The sequence below is a fragment of the Euprymna scolopes genome, chromosome 46 (assembly GCF_053919585.1).
Source record: "Euprymna scolopes isolate OS-2025 chromosome 46, ASM5391958v1, whole genome shotgun sequence".
NCBI classification, from domain to species: domain Eukaryota; kingdom Metazoa; phylum Mollusca; class Cephalopoda; order Sepiida; family Sepiolidae; genus Euprymna; species Euprymna scolopes.
This window is the reverse complement of record NC_136527.1, coordinates 155,006,784-155,020,807: the sequence shown is the minus strand read 5'-3', so window position 1 is coordinate 155,020,807 and position 14,024 is coordinate 155,006,784. Positions and strand designations below refer to the sequence as shown.

Below are 14,024 nucleotides of genomic sequence, written 5' to 3'. Positions count from 1 at the left end.
CCTTTACTCCTCACTTTAAAAATCGGCCTTGTACCTAATTTGCTCGGTGGGGGAGCAAATAAAAAATAACTGACGTAAGTTAGGCCCGGGCCCTTCATACCAATTGTCACTATCCAGCTCCCCTACTCCCTGGGGAGTTTGTCCCCATTTCCCCTTCACTCCTCACATAAAAAATCGGCATTGTGCCTAATTTGCTCGGTGGGGGGGAGCAAATAAATACCCTTACCTGCCTCCAGTTCTTCGGGGCTGGGGCAGCAGGTGTCAAGCAAAGACCAGCAAAGACCTTGGTCAATGTAGGGGCAACCCTTCATACTAGTTGCCACTATCCAGCTCCTCTACTCCCCGGGGAGTTGGTCTCCATTTCCCCTTCACTCCTCACTTTAAAAATCGGCCTTGTGTCTAATTTGCTCAGTGCGGGAGCAAATAAATACCTCATACTTCTCTGTCTCAGGTCCTTTGGGGCCTGGGCAGCAGGTGTCAAGCAAAAACCAGACCATATGTGGGGGCAACCCCACATATAAGACCTTGGTCAATGTAAGGGCAACCCTTCATACCAATTGTCACTATCCAGCTCCCCTACTTCCTGGGGAGTTGGTCTCCATTTCCCCTTCACTCCTCATTTTAAAAATCGGCCTTATGCCGAATTTGCTCGGTGTGGGAGCAAATAAATACCCTTACCTGACGTAGGGGTTACAATGATCATTTAGCTCGTCCCCCCAGAGTGAGGCCCTTATTGCTCTGCGGTTAGGTTTACCTTTGCGATTGTGTCAAATGTTGACGACTTGTACGTGCTATTTCTAAGTATGGGGTCTGCATACGCGCTCACCCCGATAATATAATCAAAATCAGAAATTCCCCCTGCTCCTCCTTCTGAGCAGAAAACCACTTTAATACTCAGTTACCTCCCGTCCGTATGTCTTCAGCTCTCACAGACGTGTGTAAGGACGTCCTTGTGTCTGTTTTCCCAATCGCCTGTCTCTATACACGCCACAAAAAGGTCAATTCTCTCGACCAGGTTATCATCCACTTCAATCGCAACGTTCTGATATAATCTAATCTGCATGTATACATTACCAACGTTTGCTCTGAACATATCAATCTCGTAAGCGTAAGAAATCCGCCGAGCTGTCGCCTTCAACTACTGAAAGTGTCTTCTTTCGATATTGATTGATGAATGAAAATCTCTGACAAACTACCGCAGAATTAGTGTGTCTATTGATTGAATCCCACCCATCACCTCGAAAATTGGGCATCCAAACAAAGTTGAATGTGATGTGCACAGGTATTTTTCGTTACCAAAATTATGAAAATGATTAAATATCTTTTATTGGTACTTGTACAGTTTAATCAACACATTAAAAAAAATGAAAATATCGAAAAAAAAAAGGTTATATTGTACGTATCCGTTATGGACTGAAGTTATCTGAAAAAAAAATTCACAGAAGGTTTTTTTTTTTTTTTGCAGCGGAAAAGCATGTTAATATGACAGTGCACTGAAGATGGCCGTGTTTGGATTTTTAGAACACGTCACGGGGAGATAACTCAGTCTAAAGTGCCGATACATCCTTCACATTTTAAATAATAGATTTTCTTCTTAAAAATCGAAACACGGCTACCTTTAGATTGGTATCATAACAAATTGTTTGTTTTTTTTTTTGCTTAAAAAAAAAATCTACTTGACAAAATTAAGTGAAGTTTTTTTTTCCAGAGAACTTCATTCCATAATGGATACGTACAATATAACCTCTTTTTTTCTCTCGATATTTTCATTTTTAATGTCTTTAATAAACTGTACAAGTTCCCATTTTAATTTATAATTTAAAATGAAAAAAAAAACATTGAGCAATAAAAATTAAATTTTGGGTACTTACGTATTTTTGGTGCCGATCTGAAATAATAGTTATTATTTTGAAAACCATTCTTAATATGAACAGGTGAGGGTGTTTTATAACTAATTTATGCTTCCACATTACAACTTTATATAATAATAAAAAAAATCGTGAAACTTGAATTTAAACTGAAAAAATAAAAACTATATAAAAATAACGCAGTACTATCTGCCGTCATATGCATCCGAGAAAAATATCTATTGTAAAATTTGGTGCTTATGCATTTTTGGTACCGCGCTATTTTTAAATAGTTATTTAAAATAGTTTTTCAAGTTAAATTGAAGTTTTACGACATCTTTTTTTTTAATTGTAAGGCGGAAGCACAGAATAGTTACAAAACACCCTCCCCATGTTAAGAATGGCTTTCAATAAAATAACAATATCATTTCAGCACAGTACTAACAATACATAAGTACTGCAAATGTTATTTTTATTGTTCAATGTTTTTCATTTTAAATTATAAAATAAAACACGTTTAATCATTTTAAAACTTCATCTTTCATGATTTTTTAAATTTGTTAAACACCGTGGTTAAAAAAAAAAATAAATTTTAATCACATGATCACATTTTCAATAATTACGTGATTGTATTTTATATTGATGCGAAAAAGCCGTAACAAGGAAAATACTCACCTAGACTGGATTTACAATAACTTATAACAGCCGAGTAGAAACAACATTAATACGTGAAAAGAGAGAGAGAGAGAGAGAGAGAGAGAGAGAGAGAGAGAGAGAGAGAGAGAGAGAGAGAGAGAGAGCTGACGTTACAATCAAGGCGAAAAGGAACACCGCATGATACTGTGTACTTATTACTGTGAGTAGATTTTTTTTCTTTTTATGTGTTCATGTATACATATATATTTTTATTAATGTTATATATATATATATATATATATATATATATATATATATATATATATATATACCTTTAGTTATACACACACACACACACACATATATATTACTGTTATTATTATTGTTGTTATTATAACTGTTTATTATTGTTAATATTATCATTATTTTCTTCGATATGTGCACGTCCCAACAATATGTCAGATATGTGCACGTGCACGTCCCAACAATATGTCAGACGTAGCCTTTGAACATTGAACGACATGCGCAAAGCCGTTGCTCGTAACAAGAGCCGTTTAATTATCAAACGTCTTTTCTTTTAAATGTATTGAGCAGGTAATTGGGCCTCACATCAGTGAGGGGAGGCCGATACACGAACAAGCCGTAGAGAGGAAGGCCCCGAAACGGTGCGTATTCTCTCCTGATGACCCAATATTATCTATAAGACGAAATACCCCCAAACATGACTACATAAAGTTTTAAAAGACATGCTATGAAATACCCCTCCAAAAGCACCATCCTATAAAACTCAGACGAGGAAAGCCTGGAAGCCCTAGGAAGGCGCTCCATCTCTCCCTTGACATTGACTTTATCAAAAAAAGAAAACAGCTAACACACATCACTTACCTTATAGGCTTGTATATACTGATGTGGATGTGTCACATCAGTATATACAAGCCTATAAGGTAAGCTGCTTCTCTCAAATACAGCATCTTCTGTTGTTCGCTTGCTTCATAGCGAGTTTCTACTACTGTTCCGGTAGTAATTTTTTTTAGCCTTTTAGCCATTTAAACTTTGTGAAACATGTAAACAAACTTCTGCTCGATACCGGTGTTGACCTTTAAGAGTCCCTTTTAGTGATTATATGGTTCGAGGCTATTTGTACAACTAAACGGTAAATCTGCCGATTATTTTGACTACACTTCTCATATTGGATGTTAACAGTAGTTTTACTAATCCAAATTATAATGAAATGTTCAGTCTTCTAAAAAAATAAAATAAAATAAACCTGATTTTTTAATCTTCATGTATCTTATTTATTTTAATAAATGAGACATACAAAAAAGAAAAGACATTTTATAAAGAAATCCCAAACATTGACAAATACAATCTAAATTTGATAGGGAAACAATTCGACACATTTAACAAATAAACAGACATTTTTACACGAGGAACGAAATAATGATTACACCGTGTTATTACGATGACCTTAAGTTTTTTGTTCTTTAGCAGTTGATTTTCTATTTAAATAATTTCACGTTTAAATTGTGTTTTTCCTCTTTTAATTTTGATATTTTTTTTTATATTTTCATATATTTTATTTCTTAATGAATTCGACACACAAAACAAAAGTTCGGTAAATTCACCAAAGAAATCTTAACAAACAAAACAAATTGTCTGTTTTGAACACAAAAGAAAAACGAATTCATCCCGATTTTTTTTCGTATTGAATTCCTGGAAATATACGTAAGTTTGTATCGTTTCTTCCTTTTTTTTTACACTAAAAAATCTAATCTATAAATTTTAATATAATCTTAACCATTAAAATAAGTTTATTTTTGTTTTTGTAATCTAATAAAATATTATATCATCATAGTTTATTAGTTAATATTAATATTAATAGTAGTATGATTAAAACAATCCCTTTTTTTTTATTGAATTCCTGGAAAGAAAAGTAAGTTTGTATCTTTTTTTTCTTTTTTTACACTAAAAAATCTAATCTATAACTTTTAATATATTTTTAACCATTAAAAGAAGTTTATTTCTTTTTGTTTTTGCAATCCATAAAATATAATGATAATAATAGTATAATTTAAAAAAAAATCTTTAAAATGTTTTATTCGGTGTGATATTTAGATTTTTGTTAAAATACTAGTGCACTTATTGATCCGTGCTGAAATAATAACGTTATTATTTAAAAAGCCATTCTTAACATGAGGAGGGGGTGTTTGTACCTATTCTACAATTGAATAAAAAAATAAAAAAAACATAAAACTTTAATTAAAGTTGGTAATACGATTTAAAAAAAATAGTGCGGATCAGAAAATGGATTAGCACCAATATATGATTATTTTTGTAAAACTTGTGTGATTTTTGAGAAAAAAATAATTTAATTTTAAGATCGAATTAAGTTTTTTGTTAAAAACTATTTTTTGTATTTCATTGTTTTAAGATTAAAACAAACAAAAAAAAAACTATTATATGGTTGAAGAATTCCATTTTAATTTCTATGTTTCATCCAATTTGTAATATCTTAAAATATGCATCATTTTCTTTTATAAAATTTACATGAAATGATCAATTATCATCAATTAGCAATTACTTAATGTAGAAAACAATATTTGTAAGTTTTTGCATAGTTTAATATCTTAAAATATGCATCATTTTATTTTATAAAGTTTACATCAATTAGCAATTAATTAATGTAGAAAACAATATTTGTAAGTTTTTACAATCTAACCCAGCATAGTTTAACCCCTAAAAAAATGGTGTTTTTTTTTACTATTAAGATTATATAGCCTTAAAAATAGCCACTAAAGGAATTATGAATTTATAATAATTATTTAAAATTTTAGAGTGGGGATCACTTTCCTATATAAGTTAATGTAAAATTAGCACTCACTTTATGACCAGCTAGCAGTTAATGATACTTGTAATCGTTCGCAGTTTCAAATTTTTGTTGCAGGGGAGGAGACAGGAGAGTCATATTAGTTTTCGGTTTCTTACTTTTTTTTATATGGGCATTAGATATAATATGCTGTTAACTATTTCAGTTAAAAATTAAAACAAAAATAAACAAAAAAAAACAAAACAAGAGATATTGTAAAAATTATTTGACATAAAATTTTGCAAAAGCTGTCATCCTGATTTTTATTGGTTTTCTATGAGTATTTTTTGTTTTTGCAATTTTTTAGACGATTATCGAGACTTCCGAGATGACCATTTTTATCAACCATTTTTTCTTCTAAAGTAACGTACTAGTTTTTTAAAAAGTAAATAAGTTATAACACAGAAAATGTTCCTTATATTTATTTGTTAGTTCAAAGTATAAATTAATAAGCAAGGACCTCCTTTCTCGTGGTAAGAATAGCTTTCTAAATAACATTATTACTAATAAGGAGAGGTGTTTCTTTTTAATTAAAAATAGCAAAAAATAGGATTTAATTGAAATTTTATTACCTATGAGGAGAGTGTTTTTTATTTAAAACAACAAAAAATATCATTTAAATTGAAATTTTATTACCTATGATGGGAGGTGTTTTTTACTTAAAACCACAAAAACTAGAATGTATGATTAATATATGCACCCTCCCCAAAGAACACAATGGGTGTTATTCCTTGTGGTAAGTGTTAAGGTTCATACAAAACTACCTACCAGCATAAATAAATACTAAATGTAACACAAGTACAATAGACAAATATTTATTGACAAACACAAACACATGACAACACTGCAATACCGAGCAACACAATAAAACATTACTCACTTCAATAGTGGGTTTACCGGCTGAGTGGGGAGGATCAATCACTCTAGAATTCTACTCTGGTTTGTCCGACATTGTTTCACGAGAGGAGAATTTACGTGCAGACTCAACACGTGTCCAAACTTTGTCAACTCTTTTCAAGGGACATCACTCTGTACTGTACACCGTAACCCAGTGTTGTTCTTTTTATTCCCCCACACGCTCCTTTAAAACAAATTTTAGGATGAAAAACCAAAACTGTTTATCTAGCCGCATGCACGTTAAATGTTTCACATAAAAACCTGTTTACATTGGTGATCGTAAAAAAAGTGGGAAACAATTTTTTTACATTTAGTTTAATTACTTACGGTGCCTTTATTTGTATGCCTCTCCCTCACATAGCATCCAATTATGTCTCAATGCTCTTTATTTGGTGTGAATGTAAATTGTTTATTAAGTAAATAACAATGTATTGGAAGTATCTTATTAATAATAAACTATTTTAGTCAGCAGTTGTTACACTAACGTTTATATTTGAATCCAAGAAAATATATATTAAAAAAATATATAACATTATCAGGATTGCATTACATTTTTTTAAATTATTTTAATTCTTCTAATAAGTTTTAGTTTGCAATTACTTTGTCAAGTAACCTATCTCTATGAATGTCATTATATATATATATATATATATATATATATATATATATATATATATATATATATATTACTTTTTAAATTATTTTAATTCTTCTAATAAGTTTTAGTTTGCAATTACTTTGTCAAGTAACCTATCTCTATGAATGTCAATTACATTTTCACCCCAAACAAGGCACATTGCCACTTTGATGTAGGGGGCTACTATCAGGAGTGCTATGTGGGAGTTAGGCAGCAAAATGGTGGTTCACGTTACACTACTACACCTTTTCTTTCTATCATGTCTGCTACTACGCCTTTTCTTTCTGGATCAGATTCCATAGCCTTTTAAGGAAAATTGCAAGGCAGCAGTAGGATTTGAAGCCAGAGTTCCCATCTCTTAGCCTTTTGCTGTGATAAGGCCCACAAGGCAGTGGTGTTTGATTTTGGGGTTCGTTCCCTTAGTAACCGTCCATCCAAGGGCACGCACAAGACAGTGGGGTAGGGATTGGTAGGGTGCCAGGGCGTGTCCATACATTGGTGGGCCATAACGCACTACCTCTGCGGTCCCCTACTACTCCGAGATCTCCTACAGGTGTAGCCTGGGGCCGCAAGGCACCCATTTACCATGTGTGGCCAAGGTAAAGGCATTGTAGGAGTCTTGAAGATGGAGAGGCTATGTACTGGCAGGGAAGACTTATGCATAGCTGGTTCCTTTTTCACCATGAAGTTAGCCAACGGTATTAAAAGTATATAAATATTATAAAATATAAGAGCACGATGTTAGTTTGTGTAGGGATTGAGTTGTGTTTGACAAAAGTCCATTTTAATTGTTTTAATTAACTTTGCAATACACACATCAATAACCTATGTTTTACAATGTCGTCTATCATTTTCTCCCTCTCTCCCAAATTTTCCAAGAATTGCATACACCACAAATAAGACTTAAAACATATTTTTGTGTTCAACTAAGAAATCCAAGTTCTATAAACTGGAACATGTCAAAATTAACTCGGTTTATTATCAGTTGTGAGTTACCGTTTTAATTAATAAAAAAATTCTTCAAATATTTTCTGGAAAATATAAAAAAAGTCTTTCTGCTATGATAAAAAGATTGAAAACAATTGACAACAATTCAACAATATTCGTGTAGGATTTAGAGTATTTTTATAAAATAGGAATAACCTTTTTGCAAGTTTAAAAAGCTTTTAAATTGATATAATTTTTTGTTTGAGGTTCATAGATTAACGGTTAATTGACATTCACCGTAAAACAAATTATAAACAGAAGCAGATATACAGGAATATATGAATGGAAATAACAAAGATCTAACATAGATGTGTAAAATTACAAATAGAAAATTATTTCACTCGCAAAAATATATCAGAATTACAATTGCCTTAAATTTACTAAAAAGTTTTGACTGTTATTTAAAAAGTAATTATTAAAATGTCCTTAAAACTGGTGTCACAAATTTAATTGCAACATATTTCAACATTTCCTGAAGACATGATATGTGAAACGCATACAATTCTCAGTCGCATAACCTCAATTTAATGAGTGATTAAAGTGTTCTGTAAGAGGATAATAAATGATAATATAGCTACTCAGTGTTTGATGAAATTTGAGAGTGTTGCTGAAACCGTCTTGCAATACTGGTACGACACCAGGTTCCACGTCTATCCAAAGCGCTGGTGTCTACCTTGAATAATTTGTGCTCTATTTCGAATCGAATAATTTCATACATTCGAAGTCTTATAAACAACACACAAAATAGTGGCATATACAAAATTGTTATGCAACCCTGTCTCATCCAATGCACACTGCATAGTGTGTTATTATTATTACATGAAGGGGAAACAATCATTTCATACGTTTGAAGTCTGATAAACCACACACAAAATAGTGGCATATACAAAATTGCTATGTAACCTATCTTATCCAATGCACACTATATAGCGTATTATTATTATTATTATTACGTGAAGGTGAAACAATAATTTTACATAGCGTATTAATATTACTTAATATTATTGTCTTATCCAGTGTATTACTATTATTACGTGAGGGGGATAAAGTTTTGGTACAATGCCTAAACAAATGTGGATGGGAGACAAAAAACAATTTGTCAAAACTATTTCTATCAGATTATGGTTAACGAATCAGACAGAAGAACTCTGTGAAAATCGTAATCATCTGATATTCCTCAATGACTTTAGCCAACGAAATTTAAAGGGCAAGTCAATTTACCAGGTTATTCATTACACACTCGGTGCGTTAAGTTATCATAATACATATTTTTCCTTTGAAAAACTCATATTCTGCTGATAATATTATGACGTCATACCACCCCAATCTGCATGTGATAAACCACATGTAAAATTGTTAGCAGCTGATCAGAGCTGTCTCAATAAAAAACCCATGTACATGCTTTATAAACATGGAAGGTTAGAACGTAGATCCCTGTTGGAGAAGGAGACATGGTAGTAGGGGTCTACGTTGGAAGTTGGAGAACCGGGTTTAATCGTGTATTTTTTCTTGAAACTTGTTATTGTTAGCAGCTGATCAGAACTGTGTCAATAAAATTCCCCTGTACATGCTTTATAAACATTAGTTGTTATAACTATCAAACTGATGTGCATAATCGTCTGTACTTTAGTTGTCCGCTCAGAAAAGGGATTACTATGAAAAGTTGAATCATGTAATCCACATTTGTAGTCGCTATTTATGTTTTACCTTTTCGTTATAATACACTATCATATCCTAGTACCTTATTTTCCCAAACCACGTTATAATACACTATCATATCCTAGTGCCTTCTTTTCCCAAACCACGTTATAATACACTATCATATCCTAGTACTTTTTTCCCAAACCACGTTATAATATACTATCATATCCTAGTGCCTTCTTTTCCCAAACCACGTTATAATACACTATCCTATTCTAGTACCTTTTTTTCTCAAACCAGATGCTTGTGGAATTATTTGCTATTGTTTTCTTAATTATTATCTTACTAAGGTAAATAGGTATCAGCTATCGTCTTTTGTTATTTTATTCATAGTTTCTAGCGACTTCCATATAAACAAACTGACACTTAAATTAATGAATTCGATTGACATGGATTCACAAACATAATGATATGTTGATTAAAGGAAATACCTCGTTTAAATTCACTCAGAAATATATGAAAATTTTATTCTTTTAATAATAATAGAAATGAAATCATTAAAGATAAAACATTAAAATTCGAATAATATAAATGCATGGGTTTACAAATAATTTAACCTTAAGCGGAATTGAAGGTACAAATAGTATTTTCAAATCAAGAAATAGAAAAGAAATAGAAAATATAGTTGCAAAAAAAATGCAGCAAAAAATGCCAAAAGCAAACAAAAAATGTCAACATTAATGAACATGCATTTATTGTATTGTAATAAAATGATTGGATAAAACCTAAATAATATGATTAGTTTTTAATGTTTATTTGTTTATAGTAATTATTTAGTCTTAGTAAATACTTTGTCTTGCTAATATTTAAAGATCAAACATGAAAACGCTTATAAGTTAAACACTTGTGGTTGCAAATAAGTTTACGTTCAGATGAATTATGCGAAAACAATTTTTTTTTACTGTTTTCCACCCAAAATAACTCAGACGATAGGGGCTACTATTTGAAATTTAAAAAAAACAGGGATATATAATAATATGGTTAGATTAAATGTGTATTATCTGTTTATAGCTATTTAATTAGTTAAGCTTACTTAAAGATAAAACATTCAACACGTTAATAAATTAAACGCCTATGATCAAAATATTTTTACGTTCATATAAAAAGGGTGAAACAATATTTGAGAATTAAATATTTGAAGAGAAAAATTCAAGACGTTGTTTTACACATTTTCATCACAATCATATAAATCATATTACCATCTTGGGACTATTAGTAAGTAACATGTAGCTCAATGTCTGTACATTTAAACCAAAGAAGATAACTATACATATTACATTTATACTACTGCATTTCTATACAATCAGGGAAGCAGGAACAGGGAGGGAATTCCAAAGTCTAACAAACCAAAGAATATAACGATTAGAATAAAAAGCTTGTTTGATTTATGTCGAGGGTACAATTACTATATATTCATCAGAAGATAACTATTAGAATAAAAAGCTAGCAAACCAAAAAAGATAACTATTAGAATAAAAAGCTTTCCAACAGCGAAGGGGTGGGATTTTATCTACTTGGATTTAGAAGTATTTACATTGAGGGGTACAATTACTATATATTCATCAGATCACATTAAAATAATTTATAAACAAGTATAGGGATTCAACATTGTGAGAGTGGAACAGAGTAGAGCTTGGCCGTAGGGGGTAGGAGGACCTATTTGATTTGAGACTCTTTTTAAATTTTGTCTAAGACGAATATTGTAATGATATCAATTAGTTGCTAATGTACTTGATAATTCATACACTAAAAAATATCCAAACTGATATTTAAAGAAATTAATATATATTATAATTAGTAACTAAAACTGTGTTCGTACTGATATTTAAAGAAATTAAAATATATTTTAATTAATAACTAAAACCGTGTTCGTACTGATATTTAAAGAAATTAATATATATTATAATTAATAACTAAAACTGTGTTCGTATTGATATTTAAAGTTTGGTGAAACACACCTTTCATTGATTAATTAAATTGACAAATTGGCAAATATATAAGAAAAGATAAATAAAAATAGATAGAATCATATGATTGACAAATATATGGATTTATAAGATCAAAGAATCCAACCTTGATCGCCCTTCGGGGCCCGTGGCGCAGTTGATAGAGATGTTGAATCTCTACGGTTCCAGATAAACATTGTCTGAAGATAGCGGTTTCAATCCCACCCAAAGCGTGCCAGAGGTAATTGGTCAAAAATGTGGTGAGACAACAACAACTACGGATGGCAGTGATGGCTGAGAATGCAGTTAGGAGATTCGAAGTTCCTATCCGTCGCGGTTACCACCTGACGAAGGCCAGAGGAAGTTGGCCGAAACGTTGTGAACCAATAAAAAGATTTAAAAAAAAAGAAAACAACAACTAATAAAGATGAGACTAATAGTCCGAAATAAAAATAAAATTAACATAAATAAACACATATTAAAACAATGTTGTCGATTTTATTCATGATCACTTTGCATTTGTTCATATATGAATCATGTATTTGAGTTTGAAGAAGCTAAAATGTTTAGAATTTCATTTCTATATCATTTATGTGTATGTGTTTGAAGAAGGTAAATATTTCATGGAATTTTGTAATTTAATCTCATTGTCACATTCATATATACATGTGTGTGTATTTTATTACCACAATGAAAATAATATAAAAATTCAAGATAAAATTTAAACTCGATTACATTATAAGAAACACGTGTATTGACTGGTTCAGTGGAATGTTTGGAAAAGGTTATTTTTAACGTGACTCCTATGATTTGGATGAAATTAATCTAAGGTTGTGAGTTCAATATGTGCATGCAAATACTAAAATACTGATTTTTATTGTTTTGCAGATGTTCCTGATTGAACCCTATTCATCAATTTTAATGCAGTATAATTTTTCTTAACATGATTGAACACTACTATTGAATTTTAATGGAGTATACTTTTCATTAAACATGATTGAACCCTATCAGTGGACTTTAATGAAATATGATTTTCTATAAACATGATTGAACGCTATCATTGGATCTTAATGAAATATGATTCTCATTTGAATATTATGCTAAAAATATTTATTACCTTATTTGGAAGATAACAGCGACATTTGTGGAACGATTTCTATACTGGACTTTATTATTTATTACTGGACAATAATTATTACGAATTTTATGCAATAGTTGTGAAAACATAACACGTCTAGAAGGTAATATTAATTATTGTGAATTATGTGATTGATTTTACAATAAATCAACATAATAAAAACTAGAATTAAATTGAGATGAGAAATTGACCTCGGGAAAGCCATATATTTTATTAAGTTGTTTTTGTTATAAAACTCACATTTAGTGACACATGTGAGAACTTATTTGGAAAAAAACTTTTGTGAAATGTGAGAATATTCTTTTTCTGTAAAATATGGTTTACTAAGACATATGGTAACACACATTGGCAAAACACCTGCACATTAAAGAAAATCAATTGCACTCATACAGAAGTCAGCATTAAAAATATTTGGAATATATTAGATAGTAAGTAAATGTTTGGCATCTGTTAGGAAACTCCTCCTCGGCTAAACAAACTAATAAGTGAATTGGAATAAAAGATAAAAGCAACGTTCAAGTAAAATGTATAAACATTCTTGTTCTGAAAAATCATTGTTAGTAAAACACATGAATACTAACACTACGGAAAAACAACATTGTTGTGAAGTTTGTGGATATTCTTTTTCTAAGAAATCAAATTTACTGAAACATACGAGAACCCACACTGGGGAAAAGCCATATTCTTGTGAAGTGTGTGGATATTCTTGTTCTCAAAAATCACATTTAGTGACACATTCAAGAACCCACACTGGGGAAAAGCCATATTCTTGTGAAGTTTGTGGATATTCTTGTTCTGAAAAATCAAGGTTAGTGAAACATAAAAGAACTCACACTGGGGAAAAGCCATATTCTTGTGAAGTTTGTGGATATTCTTGTTCTGAAAAATCATCGTTAGTGAAACATACAAGAACACACACAGGGGAAAAGCCGTATTCTTGTGAAGTGTGTGCATATTCTTGTTCTGAAAAATCACATTTAGTGACACATAAAAGAATCCACACTGGGGAAAAGCCATATTCTTGTGAAGTTTGTGGATATTCTTGTTCTGAAAAATCAAGGTTAGTGAAACATAAAAGAATCCACACTGGGGAGAAGCCACATTCTTGTGAAGTTTGTGGATATTCTTCTTCTCAAAGATCAAATTTAGTGACTCATATCAGGACGCACACTGGAGAAAAGCTATATTCATGTAAAATATGTGGATATTCTGTTTCTCGTAAATCATTTTTGGTGACAATGAGATGAGAATGCATATAGACGAAAAGCCACATTCTTGTAAAGTTTGTGAATATTCTTGTTTTGCAAAATCAAAGTTAGTAAAACATATGAGAATTCACTCTGGTGAGAAGCCACATTCTTGCGAAGTG

At 31.1% G+C, this 14,024-nt stretch overlaps 1 non-coding gene across 1 annotated transcript; it reads left to right on the top strand.

The window, feature by feature from the left end:
- The first annotated feature begins 670 nt into the window (after positions 1–670).
- LOC145271733 (U1 spliceosomal RNA) lies at positions 671–831 on the top strand. The gene has a single exon (XR_013866113.1). It is a non-coding gene; the product is annotated as a U1 spliceosomal RNA (small nuclear RNA).
- The last annotated feature ends 13,193 nt before the right edge of the window (positions 832–14,024 follow it).